This window comes from Sander lucioperca, chromosome 11, assembly GCF_008315115.2.
Source record: "Sander lucioperca isolate FBNREF2018 chromosome 11, SLUC_FBN_1.2, whole genome shotgun sequence".
NCBI classification, from domain to species: domain Eukaryota; kingdom Metazoa; phylum Chordata; class Actinopteri; order Perciformes; family Percidae; genus Sander; species Sander lucioperca.
Window position 1 is genome coordinate 39,360,011 of NC_050183.1, and position 20,000 is coordinate 39,380,010.

The 20,000-nt window shown below is 45.7% G+C and overlaps 2 protein-coding genes across 2 annotated transcripts in view; both read right to left on the minus strand.

Annotated features, from left to right (window-relative positions):
* The window catches only part of LOC116034448 (nuclear factor 1 A-type-like), a 380,609-nt gene that overhangs the window by 120,042 nt on the left and 240,567 nt on the right, over positions 1-20,000 (minus strand). The window lies entirely within an intron of this gene.
* LOC116039064 (nuclear factor 1 A-type-like) overlaps positions 19,881-20,000 on the minus strand; it is a 28,796-nt gene continuing 28,676 nt past the window's right edge. The window contains exon 7 of the mRNA XM_031283803.2: positions 19,881-20,000. This exon is cut by the window's right edge and continues 1,447 nt beyond it. The gene's annotated coding sequence lies outside the window, so the exon portion shown is untranslated.

Sequence of the window (20,000 nt, forward strand, 5' to 3'; positions counted from 1 at the left end):
TCTCTGTCTGTCTGTCTCTCTGTCTCTCTGTCTCTCTGTCTCTCTGTCTCTCTCTCTCTCTCTCTGTCCTTCTCTCTGTCTCTCTGTCTCTCTCTCTGTCTGTCTGTCTCTCTGTCTCTCTGTCTCTCTGTCTCTCTCTCTCTCTGTCTGTCTCTCTGTCTCTCTGTCCAATGTAGGAACCATTTTTGTATTGTTTTTATCAGTATATGTTGAGTAACTCCCCAGTTTGCATTGAAGTTATAAATGGATATAAGTTTGTGCGGATCGCTGTTTACACTTTGGATGGATCAGATGGTACAAATAAATACACCTGAGTTTGACAGACAGACAGATAAACGGACAGACAGACAGGAGGACAGAGAGACAGACAGACAGACAGACAGACAGACAGGCAGAGATACAGAGAGACGGACAGAGACACAGACAGACAGACTGACAGAAACAGGAGGAGAGACAGACAGAGACAGGAGGACAGAGAGACAGAGAGACAGACAGGCAGACAGACAGACAGACAGACAGACAGAGACAAGAGGACAGAGAGACAGGCAGACAGACAGACAGACAGAGACAGGAGGACAAAGAGACAAGCAGACAGACAGAGAGACAGACAGATAGACAGAGACAGGACAGAGAGACGGACAGACAGACAGACAGAGAGACATACAGACAGACAGAGAGACAGACGGACAGAGAGACAGAGAGACAGACAGAGAGACAGACAGACAGCCAGACAGCCAGCCAGACAGACAGACAGACAGACAGACAGATAGACAGACATGAACACACGCATGAATAAAAACAGAAAGACACCCAGAGAGACGGTCGATACAGCATAGCATCTTTATTTTTTTCGTCGTTGTTGCATAGGAAATGCACATCTTGCTTCCAGTAAATTGAGATCTGCGTGGACATGGAGTCACTAATGGGGCCGAGAGAGATGGGCCAACGCTTCACCAGTTCAACACAACAAACAACAGTCGGAAAAAAAAGGGGAAGAAACGGAGAAGAGAAAAAACAAACAAACAAACGAAAAAACACACAGAGACAACAAAGTGACGACCGAAGAAATCAGTGCAAAACTCACAGCTTCAGAACACTTCAGAAGGATGGACAACAATGGCAGCGGACACAACTAATGGAAACTAGTTAACATTGAACAAAAAGAGTGTAACACCAGATTGAGGATCGGTAGAAAACACCGCCCTGTTCCATTAAAGAGTTGTAGAGGCACAAGGGTTAAGTCAGTTCTGGGTGAGGATGGAGATGGAGATGGAGAGCAGTCCTTCCAGAAAAATGTGGAGTTTTTTTGTGATTGTTGCGGGCAAAAATCCTTGATTATGCGGCACGTTTTCTTTCTGCGATGGAATATGCGGGATATTTCTGCAATTTGATGTGATGAAATTGCGGGAACTTGCAAAAACTGCGGTTTCATCGTGGCTTCATCGCGGCTTCATCGCGGCTTCATCGCGGGGTTTGCAGCTTTTCGATGATGCGTAATTACGTCACTTCATAACGTTCCCATGGCAACAGGGGAAAACGGCTGCTCTTGTGTGAAGTAAACGCAACATTTTTCAACTTTCTGCTAAGATATATGTGTGACTTTTTTTGCAACGAAATATGCAGACTTTGGCTGATTATGCGTTGAATTATGAGATCGCATAATCACGTTTTTCTGGAGGGACTGGGAGATGGAGTCAGTGATGGCGTTGATGGAAGGACCAGGATGACGGATGTCGTGTGTTTTTTCGTGGGGGGGGGGGGGGTTTGGGCAGTGAGAAAGGGGGGATGATGGGATACGTGAAGACGGCGTGATGATGTGAATGTGTGACTTAGACTGCAGCGGGAACGTGAGCCGCCGGACGCTCGGACAGGGATGTAAAGATAAGATAAAGCTCTCCTTCCTCGAGATTGTCGTGGGTTTGCTAAAGTTAGCATCGCCTCCAGAGGGCTGGGCGACAGGCCACGTGAAACGCTAAAGGAGAAACGCTAAGGGCCGTATTTTAACAATCTGAGGTCACGGTGTGAAGCGCCTGGTGCAGGTGTGTTTAGGGCGTTCCCAAATCAACTTTTGCTAGTTTAACGGCAGAAAAAAGGGTCCATGCGCCGGGTGCATGGTTCTAAAGGGTTGTACTTAGTGTCTTCATTAATCAGAGGGGTGTTTTGGGCGTAACATGCAATCAACCAATCAGAGATCATCTCCCATTCCCTTTAAAAGCCAGGCGCGTTTGGACCTTGGAGCATTGCTGTTATGATGGAGGATTTGCACCGTAATATTTAGGGCCCGAGCGCCGACAGCGGCGAAGGCCCTATTGAAACTGAAGGAATTATTATTATTTTTCTTCCTTCCTTCTTCCGCGCAATGAATTGCCTTTTTGGGGACCTTATCATACTCAAAAACTCACCAAACTTTGCACACGCATCAGTCCTGGTGAAAAATTTTATATTTTAAGGGTTTCGGGAATAGGCGCACAAATATGGCTCGCTAGTGCCCCCTACAAAGTTGAAAAAATTGAACCCCTGTAGTGCGTTTAATGTAGACTCACGAAACGTATAAGCATAAGTAAATCTGCGTTAGACGACATCGGCGGTTTTTGCTAGTTCATGCGACAACGCTGGAGTTTTCGCATGCTAACGCTAACGTTAGACCCAGCGGCAGTGGGTTAGCGGACCGCTAACGTTAGACCCAGTGGCAGTGCGTCATCGGCCCGCTAACGTTAGACCCAGCGGCAGTGGGTCATCGGCCCGCTAACGTTAGACCCAGCGGCAGTGGGTCATCGGCCCGCTAACGTTAGACCCAGCGGCAGTGGGTCAGCGGACCGCTAACGTTAGACCCAGCGGCACTGGGTCAGCGGACCGCTAACGTTACACCCAGCGGCAGTGGGTCAGCGGACTGCTAACGTTACACCCAGCGGCAGTGGGTCAGCGGACCGCTAACGTTAGACCCAGCCTGCTGTTCAGCTCATTCTCTGTAACCGATGCAGCATGAAAGCACGGCGGAACCAACCAGCCAGCCAAGTAAGATTTGCGTTCTGTGTGAAAGAACTCGTGACAAAAACAACGGTTGAAAAAAATACATTGATGTTGAAATTAATCGCACGAAAGAACCGTCCCCAGCGTGTAAAGTTGAAGGGGTGTAAAGAAACTTGCACCCTGCACTACGAGAGAGAGATTTGGAAAATGTAAAGCGCCAACACATTCTCTGGGAAATCTTTAGCAGTGATGTAAAGCAGACAACTTGCAAACTCAGAGGCATTGTCCTTTTAAAAAAAAAAAAACACACAAAAAAACAGCCCGGTCATCAACAAAGTTTGTCAGCCCGAAGTTTCCCCCGGCCTAAAAGAGATGCACAAGTCGAAGAAACAGTTTAGTTTTCAAAGAGCATCGACAGGCTGCGAGTCGAAAACAGAGAGGAGCCTGAACTGGAGGTGAGCGAGACGAGGCGATCGACCCCAGCTGGCCTGGGACCGGGAGACAAAAGTGGGGGAGAGAAAGAGAGATGGAGAGAGAGAGAGAGAGAGAGAGAGGGGGGGGAGTCTCCCAGGTTGCTGGCTACCTCTTTCTCTTTCTAGACCTTTACTGGAGGAGCGGCTGCTCGTTTGAAGTCCTGCTAAGGGAGACGCAGCGGAGGCTCGGTGAGGAAGGAGGGAGGGAGGGAGGGAGGGAGGGAGGGGGGAGTCTGTCCCGGATAGTGCTGAGCGCTGCAGAAAAAGATCGAGGAGGACATTGATTCGCTCTCCTGCAGGAAACTGCTTGGGGGAGGAAGACGATGGGGATATCAGAGCCAGAGCTGCACGCAGAGATTTCTCAGCCTGTTGGTCAATAGAGCTCAACAGTGTTGTTGTTCTGGAAGTAAAACCCACCGTACATTTTCTCCGTAAGGACTCTGATTATGTGGGGTCAGCAGATAGGTCCCACAGCCCTATGTTCCCACATTTCTAAGATTTTTTTTTCCACTGAAAATTAGGCCGTGTGAGCCCAGAGTGCCTATGTTACCATATTTCTAGGACATTTTCAAAATTAGGGCTTGTGTTCTTACATTTCCCTTCAATTTAAGCCCTATCCTCCCACAACATTTTCTTTAGGGTTAGGTGGATAAAATCTGATGCAAATTTATGAAAAAGGAAATTTTGGAAAAAGATCTTAGAAATGTGGGAACTGTGGGAACATATAGGGCCTAATTTTGAAAGAAATCTTAGAAATGTGGGACCATATGACTGTGGGAACATTGGGCTATGGGAACATAGGGCTGTGGGAACATAGGGCTGTGGGAACATGCTGTGGGAACATAGGGCTGTGGGAACATAGGGCTGTGGGAACATAGGGCTGTAGGAACATAGAGCTGTGGGAACATAGGGCTGTGGGAACATAGGGCTGTGGGAACATATGGCTGTGGGAACATAGGGCTGTAGGAACATAGAGCTGTGGGAACATAGGGCTGTGGGAACATAGGGCTGTGGGAACATGCTGTGGGAACATATGGCTGTGGGAACATAGGGCTGTGGGAACATATGGCTGTGGGAACATAGGGCTGTGGGAACATAGGGCTGTGGGAACATATGACTGTGGGACCATAGGGCTGTGGGAACATAGGGCTGTGGGAACATAGGCGCGCTCCTGTTTATCTGCCACATGGTTTCCCCCAGAAAAGTTGTTTTAGCCCGGGGTCTTTTGGCCAGTGGCAGATACTGTAGTTTCTGTCCACAGTCTTGCACCTTTGCCTTTTTTGCCATTTTCAAAATGTTCTTTTGAGCCGAATCAAATATTTAAAAGGTCACGATTTCATCTCGTAGCTGGTTGGCTCAGTTCCAGGCTTAAAACTCTTTATTTAAGCATTTAATGAAACGTCAACGGAGATGTTGAACGGAGGGAAACACACTTACGGAACCAGAGACGCTCAAAAAGCGTGCGGTCGCTGTTGAGCGCGATGAACGTGCGAGGGAGGGTGGAGGGAAAGGGCGGGAAGGCCAGACCAGCCGAGCGTTTGCTGATGTTTAAAGTCAGCTGGAGGTTGTCGGATTAAAACCCTGCGAGGTTGGGGCGGTCCGCTGATCCCGGGGCAGTCATCATGGTGACACAAACATGCAGCGGTGGAAGAAATATTCAGATCCTTTACTAAGTATTCTGTATTATTAAGTAAAAGTACTAATACCACACTGTAAAAATACTCTGTTGCAAGTTAAAGTCCTGCATTGGTGTGTGTGTGTGTGTGTGTCTGTCTGTGTGTATGTGTGTGTGTCTGTGTGTATGTGTGTGTGTGTGTGTGTGTGTGTCTGTGTGTGTATGTGTGTGTGTCTGTGTGTATGTGTGTGTGTGTGTGTGTGTGTCTGTCTGTCTGTGTGTGTGTGTGTGTGTGTGTGTATGTCTGTCTGTGTGTGTGTGTGTGTGTGTGTCTCTGTCTGTCTGTGTGTGTGTGTATGTGTGTGTGTATGTCTGTCTGTCTCTGTGTGTGTGTGTGTGTGTGTATGTCTGTCTGTGTGTGTGTGTGTGTGTGTGTGTGTGTGTGTGTGTGTGTGTGTGTCTCTGTCTGTCTGTGTGTGTGTGTGTGTGTGTGTGTCTGTCTCTGTGTGTGTGTGTCTATCTGTGTGTGTGTGTGTGTGTGTGTGTGTGTATGTGAGAAAAGAAAAGACTCAAGTAAAGTACAAGTACCTCAACATATGTACTGAAGTACAGACAGTACTGGAGTAGATGTACTTAGTTACATTCCACCGCTGCAAACATCACATGGATGACAATAAACTGTGATAATGTCAGGATGAGAGGATGAAAAGATGAGCAGAAAACAGTTTGAGGCATACAGGGAGACAAAAGAAGAGAGAGAGAGAGAGAGAGAGAGAGGAATCAAAACAGTAAAATCTGGTATTTGTAGTTTTTTTTCTCATTTGTCATCGTAACAGTTTACTAGGCGATTATGGAAGAGCATGCAGTTATATCTTTATGATTATTGTACATTAGCTATAATCAGAGGGGGCCTGACAGACAGCGAAAGGCTACTGGTGGTCAGAAATTTCAACAGTTATACAAACAGTTATTCAGTATTCAGAGGAGCAATTATAATACAGGTTTTCACAGGCACTACATTTGATCTTTTTCAATATATCGTGTAATATGCTGGTTTTTATTTTTCATTTCTTTTTCAGGTTTTTCGTATAACTCGTTCGGTCCGCAGTAAGGCTTCCTGCCCACTGGCTGCGTGGCGTGAGCGTGTCAGCTGCGTGGCGTGTCCGTTTTGTATTTCGGCTCCCATGTTAACAGGTTAGAGCGTGCACACTGCCTGCGTGACACGCACACATTGAGCTGAAAATGCGTGCATGCTAGAAATAGGACCGATGCCTATTTTTGGAAGCGTTTCCAGGCTAAAATAGGATACAAAAAGATGTTTATATGTCATTTTGACACGAATATATATTAATAAATGACATGTTGATGTTTGAAAGTCTCCAGGTTTTGACATAAATGCAGATATATAAATGTCATTTAACAAAATAATAATAAATAAAAATCGATTTTCTAATATTGCACCAGCTGTCAATACAGAACGAGATATTCTGGAGCCTATTTTGCCGTCAATACTGCCCACGTTGTCGCTATTATTTCATTTTATCAATGGGAAACATACATGTGTACAGACGAGGCTAGCAGCAGCGCGTCAGACACATTTCTGGTGTAGAAAACGCCACGCAGCCGCCAAGCAACTGACACGCCACGCCACACCATGCTCACGCCATGCAGCCAGCGTGTAGGAGGCCTAGGAAGCTGGGATCTGGAAAAAAAAAAAAAAAACTAAACATGGACTGATTGTTAAAAGAAGGCAGAGGCTGAAATCTTCCCGCATAAGTTAAGATACCAAAGTCCACGTGTACGTGTGGAAGTTTGTTTTGAAGTCAGTGCATAGTTCTCATGCAGATTAGACTGCTATGCTTTTGAGACGCCCGCCAGGAAAAGCATGATAGTTAAGTTGAAATTGTCACAGCTTAACCTCCCACCGTCACTCGCTTGATTTAACACTTAGCACCGTGTAATGGGTTTGCAATCGGATAAATAAATATCTTTGCAAAGGAGCAGTGACACCGCAATTCATTACAGATGAGCTTCAGTGTTACCTGCCGCCGCGTCCAAACGGCGTTCCTTCATCTCTCTAAAGTGATGCCATTTATACTCATTTCCCCATGAAGGATGTCTTCCTTCTGCGCCTACACGGTGGCGTGTGTGTGTCTGAGTGTGTGTGTATGTGTGTGTGTATGCATGTGTGTGTATGTGTGTGTGCATGTGTGTGTGTGTGTGTCTCTGTGTTTGTGTGTGTTTCTGTATGTGTGTATGTGTGTGTGTGTGTGTGTGTCTCTGTGTTTGTGTGTGTTTCTGTATGTGTGTGTATGTGTGTGTGTGTGTGTGTGTGTTTCTGTATGTGTGTGTGTGTATATGTGTGTATGTCTGTGTGTGTGTGTGTGTTTGTGTATATGTGTGTGTGTGTATGTGTGTATATGTGCATGTGTCTGTGTGTGTGTGTGTGTATGTATATGTGCGTGTGTGTGTCTCTGTGTGTGTGTGTGTGTGTGGGTGTCTGTGTATGTGTGTTTGTGTATATGTGTGTGTGTGTATGTGTGTATATGTGCATGTGTGTGTCTGTGTGTGTGTGTGTGTGTGTATATGTGCGTGTGTGTGTGTATATGTGCGTGCGTGTGTGTGTGTGTGTGTCTGTGTGTGTGTATATGTGCGTGTGTGAGTCTCTGTGTGTGTGCGCGTGTGTTTCAGCTGGACTTGTTGGCCGTTATATTGTTGGCTATAGTTCCTTCGGTGCTGCTGAAGGACGTCTTCCTTCTGCGCCTATACAGTGGCGGTGGCGTTTGTTTTTGGCCGTTTAGAGCAGTTAAAAGCCGCTGGAGGCGGATTTCAAGTCTCACTGAAGCTCTGCCCGTTTCCTTCCAACGATTGTTCTTCGAGTCTTATGATTATTATTCACATACTCAGGTCTCTAAAGTGATTGAAAAGTACTTTGGATGGATTAAAAATACCCTGGTCTGAAGCCTGAAGAATTCTGCCCCTCTTCACGTTCAAGCCGTTCAAATTCAATGACTTCCCCCCCCCCCCCCCGATCCAAACGGCAGACTCGCACAGCGGTCCGGTCTCATTGATCCCACCCCCCAATATCTGCCCCGCCCCACCCACCCACCCACCCACCACCCCCCCAAACCGGGAGAATTTGGAGAAACGTGAAGACAACAAAGGCGTTTTGCATTAAAAAGCTCAGCCTTCATTCAACCCTGTTTCCTGATGGAGTGGCAGAATTCCTCAAAGGCAAAAATATCCCAAAAAAATCCAAAATCAAGGGAGTGTGGAGGTGAAGCAAAGGGATGAGGGGGATGCAAGACAGTGCTTCTTCTGTGGAGTCTTTAAGACTCTTTAAGAGTCTTTGACTCCAGCTCTCGCTCATATTGCTGGTCGGACAAGCTTTGGATCAGAGTATCCTGGATTCAGGGTTGAAGGGAGGAAGCTGCACGATTCATCGTTACGGTTACCCACGGTTACCCGCTGAGCAAAACGCAAGTGTGGACGATCAAAACAGGGTTGATATCCCGCTCGTCCGTCCGTTTGTCCATTTGTCCGTCCGTGCGGCCAGGCCATGATCTGAATGTCCGTTGACAGCCATAATTAGTTGATTGATGACACAGAGGAAAGGATGTCCAGTCAGGCCATAAACTACACTTCCACTAACAGTTACAGGATAGATGTTGAATTTAGGGATGCACCGAATCCAGATTTTTGGGGTTTTGGCCGAATACTGAATCCAGTGGTTGAGATTCTGCTGAATCCTCGTCCCATCCTCAGTCCATGAACACAGTAAACACATTAATGAAGTAAACAGTGACTGTCCTTCCTTTGCCGTACCTGAAGTTGCTGCATTCTGGCTGCTGTCTGTAGATTCCTTCATGCACAACTCGTATTCTTCCGGATGTTTCATACCAGATGTTGTAACAGCGGTGATGTTGTGTATAGTTTAGGGTCCTCGCCACCACCAGACTAATCAGCATTGCAGATTGAACATGTAGCTGGACTTGAATGGCCTTCTTTTGACTGAAAGTACTGCCAAACTACACTTTTTCTGCTCACCAGTTCCATTTCCACTTCCTCACAGCCTACTGCATTGAACGCTCCACCTACGTAAACACCTTCCCGTAATCAACGGCGCCGTCATTACGTCGACCAGCGTAGCGCGCGTAGTGCAAGCGTAGGGTTCGGTTCAATGGCAAAATATTCTAAGGTTCAGCAGAAACCCAACCCCGTCAAAAAGCCCAATATTCAGCCCAATCAGAAGCCGAATCCTGGATTCATCACTACTTGAATTAAAGACCAAAAGGAAATAATATGGCAGTTGTGGTGGAGAGACAGCATGGCTATGGGCCGGTATCGTCCTGTGGCCGTATGAACACAGTTGGAATCTGAAATGTGTCTAGGGTTAGGGTTATAAATCACAAAAAAAAAAAGTTTTTAAACAATTTACTGCTGAGTTTGAGACAGAAGCTCAGATGGGTTTGTCAGATTTTTCCGCCTATAATTTTTGACGGGACAGCCAGGTGAGAAAGAGAGGGGGGGGGATAAGACATGCATGAAATCATCACAGGTTGGATTCGAACGCTGGACCTCTGCGTCATAAACGGCAGTACATGTGCGCCTGCTCTACCCACTGAGCCAACCCGGCCACTTGTCATATTTGTTTGTCATTTACAAAAACGTCCGTTCAGGTGTGAGTGATCATCGTGGTGCTAGTTGTTGGTTCAGCTGGTTGGATGCAGCGTCGGGCCTTTTGGGCTTTCTGAGACTTCATTTACACCGTTACGTTTTGGTTTTTAAGCGTTAAGTTTTGAGCCAAAAGCGATCTCCGTGCACCACGTGTCAAACTCAAGGCCTGCGGGCCAAATCCGGCCCCTCACAAATTTTGTTTTCGGCCCGTATATCAACTTAGTCTCACAATAAATGTTGGCCCACCTAGTTGTATGGTCCATGAGCAGGGGGAATGAGAGGGGGGAACGCCAGAGCAGGGGGAATGAGAGGGGGAACGCCAGAGCAGGGGGAATGAGAGGGGGAACGCCAGAGCAGGGGGAATGAGAGGGGGAAACGCCAGAGCAGGGGGAATGAGAGGGGGAACGCCAGAGCAGGGGGAATGAGAGGGGGAAACAACAGAGCAGAGGGAATGAGAGGGGGAAACATAGCAGAACATATTCCTTTATAAACCAAAATGTAGCCTCACACAATCCTACAAATGTCTCCGGTTTAGGGGCTCGGAAACGCCAGAGCAACCAAAAAGTAGCCGTGTAAGTGTATTCTGAGCCTGGGCTTTGATTTTTGATATTCGTGTGTTTGCTAGTCGAGATCTGCGGAGGATGTGAGCTTCCTACGGCTTCTCAGCCTCCAAACTACCACACAGTGAGCTTGAACTCTTCACTTCTACACCTTCGAGGGACTTTGCTTCTAGTTGGATTTGAGTTGTTGCTTATCTTTCTTGCATTATTCCACCATTTCAATTTTTAATTTCGACTGTTTACCAAGCGTCAGTATTTGACGTGTGGAGTGAGAAGGTTTTGAGATATTTATATACGTGTGTAAACGGGAAATAGCTAGTGTTGTGGAGGAGGAATGTCGGCTGATTATTGGCTGCGTGAGGATGAGGCCGTGATGAGCAGCAGAAGGATGTGGAGATGGACGGAGATCAGAGCTGACCTCCAAAATCTCAGGGAGGAAGAGGAAGAGGAGGAGGAAGGAGAGGGGGAGGAAGAGGAGGAGGAAGAGGAGGAGGAAGAGGAGGAGGAAGGAGAGGGGGAGGAAGGAGAGGGGGAAGAAGAGGAGGATGAAGAGGAAGAGGAAGGAGAGGAAGAAGAGGAGGAGGAAGAGGAGGAGGAAGGAGGGGGGAGGAAGAGGAGAGGAGGAGGAGAGGAAGAGGAAGGATAGGGGGAGGAAGGGGAGGGGGAGGAAGGGGAGGAGGAAGGAGAGGGGGAAGAAGAGGAGGAGGAAGAGGAAGGAGAGGAAGAAGAGGAGGAGGAAGAGGAGGAGGAAGGAGGGGGGAGGAAGAGGAGGAGGAGGAGAGGAAGAGGAAGGAGAGGGGGAGGAGGAGGAAGAGGAGGAGGAAGAGGAAGGGGGGGAGGAAGAGGAAGAGGAGGAGGAGAGGAAGAGGAAGGAGAGGGGGAGGAAGAGTAAGAAGAGGAGGAAGAAGAGAGGGTGGAAGAGGAAGAAGAGGAAGATGAGGAGGAAGAGGAAGGAGAGGAAGAGGAAGAGGAGGAGGAAGAGGAAGGAGAGGGGGAGGAAGAGGAGGAGGAGGAGAGGAGGAGGAAGAGGAGGAAGAGGAGGGGGAGGAAGAGGAGGAGGAGGAGGAGGAAGAGGAGGAGGGGGAGGAAGAGGAGGAGGAGGAAGAGGAGGAGTAAGAAGAAGAGGAAGAGGAAGAGGAGGAGGAGGAGGAGGAGGAGGAGGAGGAGTAAGAAGAAGAGGAGGAGGAGGAGGAGGAGGAGGAGGAGGGAAGGGGGAAGAGGAAGAGGAGGGGGAGGAAGAGGAGGAGGAGGAGGAGGAGGAGGAGGAGGAGGAAGAGGAGGAGGGGAGGAAGAGGAGGAGGAGAAAGAGGAGGAGGAAGAGGAGGAGGAGGAGGAGTAAGAAGAAGAGGAAAAGGAAGAGGAGGAGGAGGAGTAAGAAGAAGAGGAGGAGGAGGAGTAAGAAGAAGAGGAAGAGGAAGAGGAAGAGGAAGAGGAAGATGATCTTGTGTGCCAGTGAAGAAAGAAACAAGATGGAAAAGAAAAGAATCATGTTGCGTAATCAAGCTGTTTATTTCCTGCATGGAATGGTGAACACAAACAAAGATGCCGCGATGCATTCATAGTGTAGTAGGGCATCCTTCTGGCTGGCTACGTCTCCGTCTCCAGCCTACATTAATAGTGTAGTAGGGCATCCTTCTGGCTGGCTACGTCTCCGTCTCCGGCCTACAGCTAAACCTTTAAAATGCATTAAAAAAAACCGCTTGCTTTGCTTACCAATTTCCCTCAGAATTACGTAGATGTAGCTTCATCAACACTGATGCAACACATAACCTTCAAAACATACAGCATACTGTAACATCCATTTACAATGGTCTTATCACCACAGTGCCCAATACTTTTTAAGTACAGGAATATGCTATACCATGAACAGAGGAAAAGGTTCTTTAAATACATACAAAAAGCAAAAATAATGACAAAAAGTAAAATAAGGAAACAGGAAAGTTTACAACTTAAATCCAGTTCCCAGAAAAAACGAAAAAAAAAAAAAAAAACCCAAAACCAGTTCTAGTATAATGTGGCCTCGATACAAACAATCAGAAAATTCACAACACTAGTTATTCCTCATTTTATCAATGTTACAAAAGTCCTGCATTATAAAATAGGGCAGCTTTAAAATCAGTGTAATTAATAAAACTATACAAGATACAAACACGTCTCCCAGGCTCCGCCCTCCCGTCCGTTAGGAGCTAGCTCTTTCTCTGCGTCTCTTCGCTGCTGTACCAGAACTAAAGGTTACACTTTACCTGAAGGTAGCTACATAAGAGTGACATGACATAGTCATGAACACATGACAGTGCCATGTGTTCATATGACCGCGCCACGTGTTGTGTCATGTGTTCATGACAGTCATGTGTTGTGTCATGTGTTCATATGACAGTCATGTGTTCATATGACAGTGTCATGTGTTCATATGACAGTCATGTGTTCATATGACAGTGTCATGTGTTCATATGACAGTCATGTGTTCATATGACCATGCCATGTGTTGTGTCATGTGTTCATATGACAGTGTCATGTGTTCATATGACAGTCATGTGTTCATATGACAGTGTCATGTGTTCATATGACAGTCATGTGTTCATATGACCGTGCCATGTGTTGTGTCATGTGTTCATAAGACAGTGTCATGTGTTCATATGACAGTCATGTGTTCATATGACAGTGTCATGTGTTCATATGACAGTCATGTGTTCATATGACCGTGCCATGTGTTGTGTCATGTGTTCATAAGACAGTGTCATGTGTTCATATGACAGTCATGTGTTCATATGACAGTGTCATGTGTTCATATGACCGTGCCATGTGTTGTGTCATGTGTTCATATGACAGTGTCATGTGTTCATATGACAGTCATGTGTTCATATGACCGTGCCATGTGTTGTGTCATGTGTTCATAAGACAGTGTCATGTGTTCATATGACAGTCATGTGTTCATATGACAGTCATGTAGTCATGTGTTCATATGACAGTCATGTGTTCATATGACAGTCATGTGTTGTGTCATGTGTTCATATGATCATGTAGTCATGTGTTCATATGACAGTGTCATGTGTTCATATGACAGTCATGTGTTCATATGACAGTCATGTGTTCATATGACAGTCATGTGTTCATATGACAGTCATGTGTTCATAAGACAGTCATGTGTTCATAAGACAGTCATGTGTTCATAAGACAGTCATGTGTTCATGACCGTGCCATGTGTTGTGTCATGTGTCATGTCACTCTTATGTAGCTACCTTCAAGTAAAGTGCAACCGAACTAAATTACACACACAACACAAGAACAAAAAAACACACTGCCCAAACTATTGCTTTAATATTCTCTTTTTCATTTTTTCTTTCTTTAAAAAGGGTGCAATTTTGTCGTTTATCTTACACACAACACAGCCAAAAGTCGCTGATTAGATGCTATAGGCTGTTTCACAAGGTTTTTGTGACACTTCAAAAAATGTCCGTGCAATTATTATTTTTTTTTTTTTTAAATTCCGTTCGCTCTTTTTAAGCCCTGGAAGCTGTATTTTTTTTTTTTTTATATGCAATACTTTTTCCACTATTGTCATTTATTTCATATTTAGTGCAGATAATTAAGGAAGTAATGCCCAACGCATGGCTAAAGGGTAGGCAAGAACAGAGAGACAAAACAAACATGTCACACTCAGGGGCCCTATTTTAACGATCTACTGTAAGCGCACGGCGTGAAGCGCCTGGTGCAGGTGTGTTTAGGGCGTGTCCAAATCCACTTTTGCTAGTTTGATGGCAGAAAAAAGTGTCCGTGTGCCGGGCGCATGGTTCTAAAGGCTTGTACTTAGTGTCTTCATTAATCAGAGGTGTGTTTTGGGCGTAACATGCAATCAACCAATCAGAGATCATCTCCCATTCCCTTTAAAAGCCAGGCGTGTTTGGACCTTGGAGCATTGCTGTTATGATGGAGGATTTGCACCGTAATATTTTTATTTGTAATCTTCTGCATGTGTGTGTGCTGCTGTGCGTCCCTGTGTGTGTAACAAGCATAGTGTGTGTGTGCTGTGCACGAGCCTAGGAGCATTTTACTAATGCTCTGTTAAAATAACAATGAAATGCTGCGTTATTGACTTTAGACCAGGTTTTTGTTGGTCAATGGTGCCATCACTTTCCGCTGCCTCAAGATAGCAAAACGCCCAGAATGCACCTGAACACACCTCCCTGTAAGACCAGCACGCCCAGAATGCACCTGAACACACCTCCCTGTAAGACCAGCACGCCCAGAATGCACCTGAACACACCTCCCTGTAAGACCAGCACGCCCATGGGCCACAGATGGGTGCAGGTGCATTTGCTATTTAAACAACGTGGGCGCTGGACGGTCTTAAACTAGCAAAGACACTTGCGTCGGGCTTTGCGCTGCGTGCAAGATAGGACCCCAAGAGGAAAACGCACAACCCACACAAGTGGAACTACTAAACCATCGCAGCTGACGGAGTCACGCCGCCGCTGTCCGACGGACTGAACACAGAACGGGTAAACAATTTACTCACTGAAACCTCTGCCGAAGCAACACGTTCTCACTCCCATCGCGTAAAGTACGGACGCTTGGTCAGGTTGTTATTGACGCTAAAAGTCTCCTTTAGCATAACATGTAAATGCGCTGGGTCGGGACTATTGCCGTCACTTTGGACTAGGGATGCACCAAATCCAGGATTAGGCTTCGGCCGAATATTGGGCTTTTAGACGGGGTTCGGTTTCAGGCTCCTTTTAATGCAACACTAGAGAACTTTTCCCGCTTCGGTCCCCCTACAGGTTGGAAGAGGAATTGTCCCATTATGTCTCATTGGAAGTACAGATCAGCTACCCGTTCTGGCAAACTTGCATAGTGCGGTTATAGCCGGTAGAGAGACGCAAAGCAAATGCAGAAGTGCCGTTCACCCTGTTACGAGTTGACGAACCACTGGAACGATTTTGGAAACATTATTTTAACGTACAAGAAGTGCTCTAGTGTTGCTTTTTACTACAAGGTCAATATCTTTTCGACCGGCGAGATGGACGGCGACCGGAAAAACCAACAGCTAACGTGAGTTGTTCAAAACCTTTCTTTTTAGTAAACTCTGGGTACACAACCAATGTTGTCAAGTCTTTCGTTAAGGTGTAGAGCCCCTGGTGATACTTGGAGCAAAGTCTCATGGTGTGTCGAGCCTTCTTAGTGTTTTAAAAATAGCTATTTTGAGGCTAGCATAAAAGTGCCGCTAGCACTCCCATTCAAAAGGCCATTTGACCGAAAAACGAGAATACGGTCAATCTTAAAAGTGGCGCTTCCGTCCTAATTATGCTTTTAAGCGAAAGTTTGACTCTGATACATTTCACAAAAAGACCCTAGGTTGCATTTCGGTGAGAGTTACGCTATAATACGTCATCTTACAGCGCTGCGTAGCTGCTGCTCTGTCTGGTGCGTTCTACATACACACTGAAGGGAGATTTTTGCGCTGAGAGAAACTGACCAAGCGTCCATATTTTAGGAGTTCGCGTCAGGTTGTGCCAAAGCAGGGCAGGGCGTGTGTTTAAAAATGTTGGACGTCATCAAAAATGTCTTTTCTGCGCGATGGAGAAGAAGTTTGACTTGTTTAAGGCTTTGCTTGTGACCAAAGAAATAAAATAACCTTTAGGAAAGAGAGATCCAAATGTAATATTTTGCGGCCGTCTGGTAGTTTATCAAAAACAGGTAGCAAGGAAGGAAGGAAAGAAGGAGGGAAGGAAGTAGGATTCCCCGAGCGACAGCTGCTCAGCTTGGCTGGAGCAACGCTGACGCTGCAGGGCTGGCTTCACCATTTTTAGGGACCGACCACGGAGCACGATGCCAGTCGAGTGCACGCTAACTTTGGTTGAAAGTAAAGAAAAACCAAACAAAATCTACAATGTAAGACAAAAGAAGTCTAAGTGAGTGCAAGCATGTATTGCATATTTTATGTCCTCGTTATTCATTTCTGGGAACAAAAAGTAGAACCAACCCAAAAAAAAAAAGGAAGACTTGAAAATGTAAGTTTTTGCAGTTTTTCGGAGATTGTAGCAACAGAAATAGAATAAATCATCCCATCAGACGAAGGAGAGGATAAAGGGGCTGGATGGGGGTAAACACGGTCAACAGAACTGTAATATTATTATTAAATATTATAATCATAAGCTCCGTCTGGTTTATCAAGATACTGCTATCAAGACATTTTGTGAAATGAGTATGATGTGTTTTCTTGTCATCCCACACATTTATAATTTCAATGAAAGTTTGCAAACAAACTGTTGTAGCTGCTAAACTGAACCAAAGAGTTTAGACTACTAAACTTAGCTTAGCTTACATGACTCAGGGCCCTATTTTAACAATCTAAGCGCGCGGCGTAAAGCGCCTGGCGTGTCCAAATCCACTTTTGCTAGTTTGACGGCGGACAAAAGGGTCCGTATTTTACGAGTTGGGAGTGGGAACGCGTTGGCATATTTAACCAGCATTTGGCTAGAAGATGGTACTAATTTTGAACCTCCTCAAACCACTTTTAGCTGCTACACCAGACTGTAAGCTAACGTTGTTCCGTGTCTTTGCAGCTAACTTTTAACTAACATGAATGAAACCTTTTTAGCGGCTAAACTAGGCCTTTAGCTAACGTTATACTGCTAACAGTGGGTTCTCTTTCTCCTGTGAGTGTGGGGGAAGGTAGGGGGGGGTCTTGTGTTTATGTTTTATGCATGTTTACTATATCTTTATTGTGTGTTTATGTGCGATGTGTCGTCATTTTTATGTTCTCTCGGCTGCCCAAGATGAATTTATTCCATAAGATTAATTTATTTGATTAGGACAATGCACATTAATCAACATTTCTGTAAATGTGCCAGTTTTGCGCCTAATTTTCAACTGTAATCCTAGTTACCTAGCATGTCTTTATGGTGGGAGGGAACAGAAGCACCCGGGGAAACCCACGCAAACACGAGGAGAACATGCAAACTCCACACAGAAAGGCTCAGGCCCGGACCGGGGATCGAACTCTGCAGTGTCAACTTGCTGTGAGGCAGAAAGTGCTAACCACTGAGCCACCGTGCCGCAATATATATAGAAAGGCTTATCTTATCATTACTCATTTCACAAAATATCACTGTGTTTTCGCCTGTTAGCAGGAACCTGGAGATGATTGACCTGATTTTAGCCGGTGTAGATTTCACCTGTGATGTCTCCGCTCAGAGCTGCAGGTAACTTGGGAGTGGGGATGGGGGGGGGGGCAGAAAGAAGTGCAGCGAAGGCCTTTAAAAACCTCCTAAAACTGAGAGATTACTGGCTAGTAATTCTGGTAATCACAGCGTTCCCTCTTCAGCTTTAAAGGTACACTGTGCAGTGTTTTCAGTATTTTATTAGCTAAACTCAATGTCTTCATTCATAAATATGTCCTCATTGGTGTAAAATGACCTCTGCCAATGATCTGACTTATCCTCGTAAGCGAAGAATTTCTTATCTGTATTTACATTGGACGGGCAAGTCCAAGGAGGTGTCCATGTCGTTTCGTAAGCACTAGCCTACCTGTCTAGCTAATCCACAATGCGTTTCCGTTCAGAACCAGCGTCACATGACTGAAACCAGCTGAGACGGAGAAGGAGATCAGTGAGAGGCGCTCGTCACTTTCCCGGCAAATTTGAAAGCGTGCACCGCACTTTAGTTCATAATGGAGGATCATACTTATGCCGAGCCACAGGAGAAGGAATCCTTGTCGCCAAAAAAAGCAAAATTGGAAGACATGTTCTCGTAGCTTCTTGGTACATAACGGCTACCGTAGTTGCAACACGCATTTGAAAAAGCGAGCTAGAGAGCACTATTCGTTTGAATGCAAAATACAATTTCACTGCTAGATGGGAGAAATTCCTACACAGTGTACCTTTAAGGCTTGCTCCAGTTACCTACAAAAACCTCAGGTTTGGAGGATGAATTAAGAAATAAAGAAAAGAGGACAAAAACAATGAAACAAGACTCTCCACATTGGGTCTCGTGCAACCTCTCAGGACTGGACCGTAGCTCAAGGCACATTGATGAGGAACAATTGTTTTCGTGCAATTTGATAACGTACAGATGAAAGAGGATGAAAAAAACGTCTTGGAACAAAAAAAAGCAGAATCGATTTTGTTGCCGAAGGACAAAAAGGAAATGGGAGTTGGAAGGGAACTAGCCTGGTCCTACGAGACTCTAGTACATTAGCCTGGTCCAACCAGACTCTGGTACACTAGCCTGGTCCTACCAGACTCTGGTACACTAGCCTGGTCCTACCAGACTCTAGTACATTAGCCTGGTCCTACCAGACTCTGGTACATTTAATTTGTCCAGAGAGTCTGGCCTCCCTCCACTGACAAGTGTTAACTTCCTTGAAGGCGGGTACTCTGTTGAAGTTTAAAACTATTGGATCTGCCCAGAGCCACTCTGGATCTGCTGTAACCAATCGCTAACGTTTGGTCGTGACATCGGCTTAGCATCGCTAGCGTTAGCCTTAGCCAACTCCTTCACCACTAACAGAGCGAGCTGGAAAATCTAACTGTTCCCGAACCCCGTGGGGAGGAGGGCCACAACATCATGGCCACCAACACAACTCAGCAAAAATTGTTCTTGCTCGGGCTTTAACTTCTGGATATTCAGCAGCGTTGCCACAACGGACCGAATGGCTTCGCTCGCATCTTTCTCCTCCACCATTACGGAACTATAACTCAAACTAGCTCACGACCAAAACGTCATCGTTCTCAGCCACTCCCTCTGTTTTGAGATTTAGCCGGAGAAAACCCACGAATATATGAATGAAAATTGAGCGGAAGTACGTAGGAGGGCGGAGCCAGGCTAGGAAGGGAAGGAAGTAGAAATAAATAAAAGTATGGAGAGATGCCGAGAAGCGAAAGAGAGCTGGTTGTTTGTGAAGGAGAGCGATAGAAAAGGCCTTGACGGGGCCAAAATAATCAGCAAACGGCTGCTGGCAAGTGCCTGATGTTGGGTTTACAATATAGTGTCTTTATCTCACTTACTACGTCATCTATGGAAAAAATTTGTCACTAACACTAGAACATGCAGATTTTTTTTTTGTTCATTTTTTTGTACATTTTTCACTTAAATTCACTTTTGTTCGACGCTGGATGGTCGTAAGAGTGTGTGTGTGTGCGAGTGTGTATATATATTTATATATATAGTATAGGAAAGGAAAAAAAATGGTAAGTTGCATGTGAAGCGCTTGGCTGTCAATTCGTGGACGAAAAAGCTTCCAGAGAGTTACCCTCTGCTCTGCCGCTTTATCGCTAAAACCACACCCCCGTGATTACACACTCACGGCCTATTGGCCAACTGCAGGAATAAGTGCTTCTGATTGGACGAGACCTCTAGGAGACCCAGCCAATCGTTGGGGCAGTTCCGTTGCCGGGCGGCAAGCCCCGTCGCCGGGCGGCAACCCTGTTTTTAAAGATTATCTCGCAGAAAACCGGAGAGAAAACATATTATGAATCATCCTAAATTTATATTTTCTCCCAATTTCGCCTTCATGAGAAACTCAAATAGCTTTTTAATTTAAGTAAAACTATGTGCTCATTTAAATAACTTAAGCGTTTTTTTTTCTTCAGCTGCGAGAAATGTGTTCAAAACTTGATTGTTTAAAATGATATTTCTTTAAAGGGATTCTCGTTGTACCACGCTAACGCTAACAGCTTTACAAGATGAACAAACGACAAAAATAGG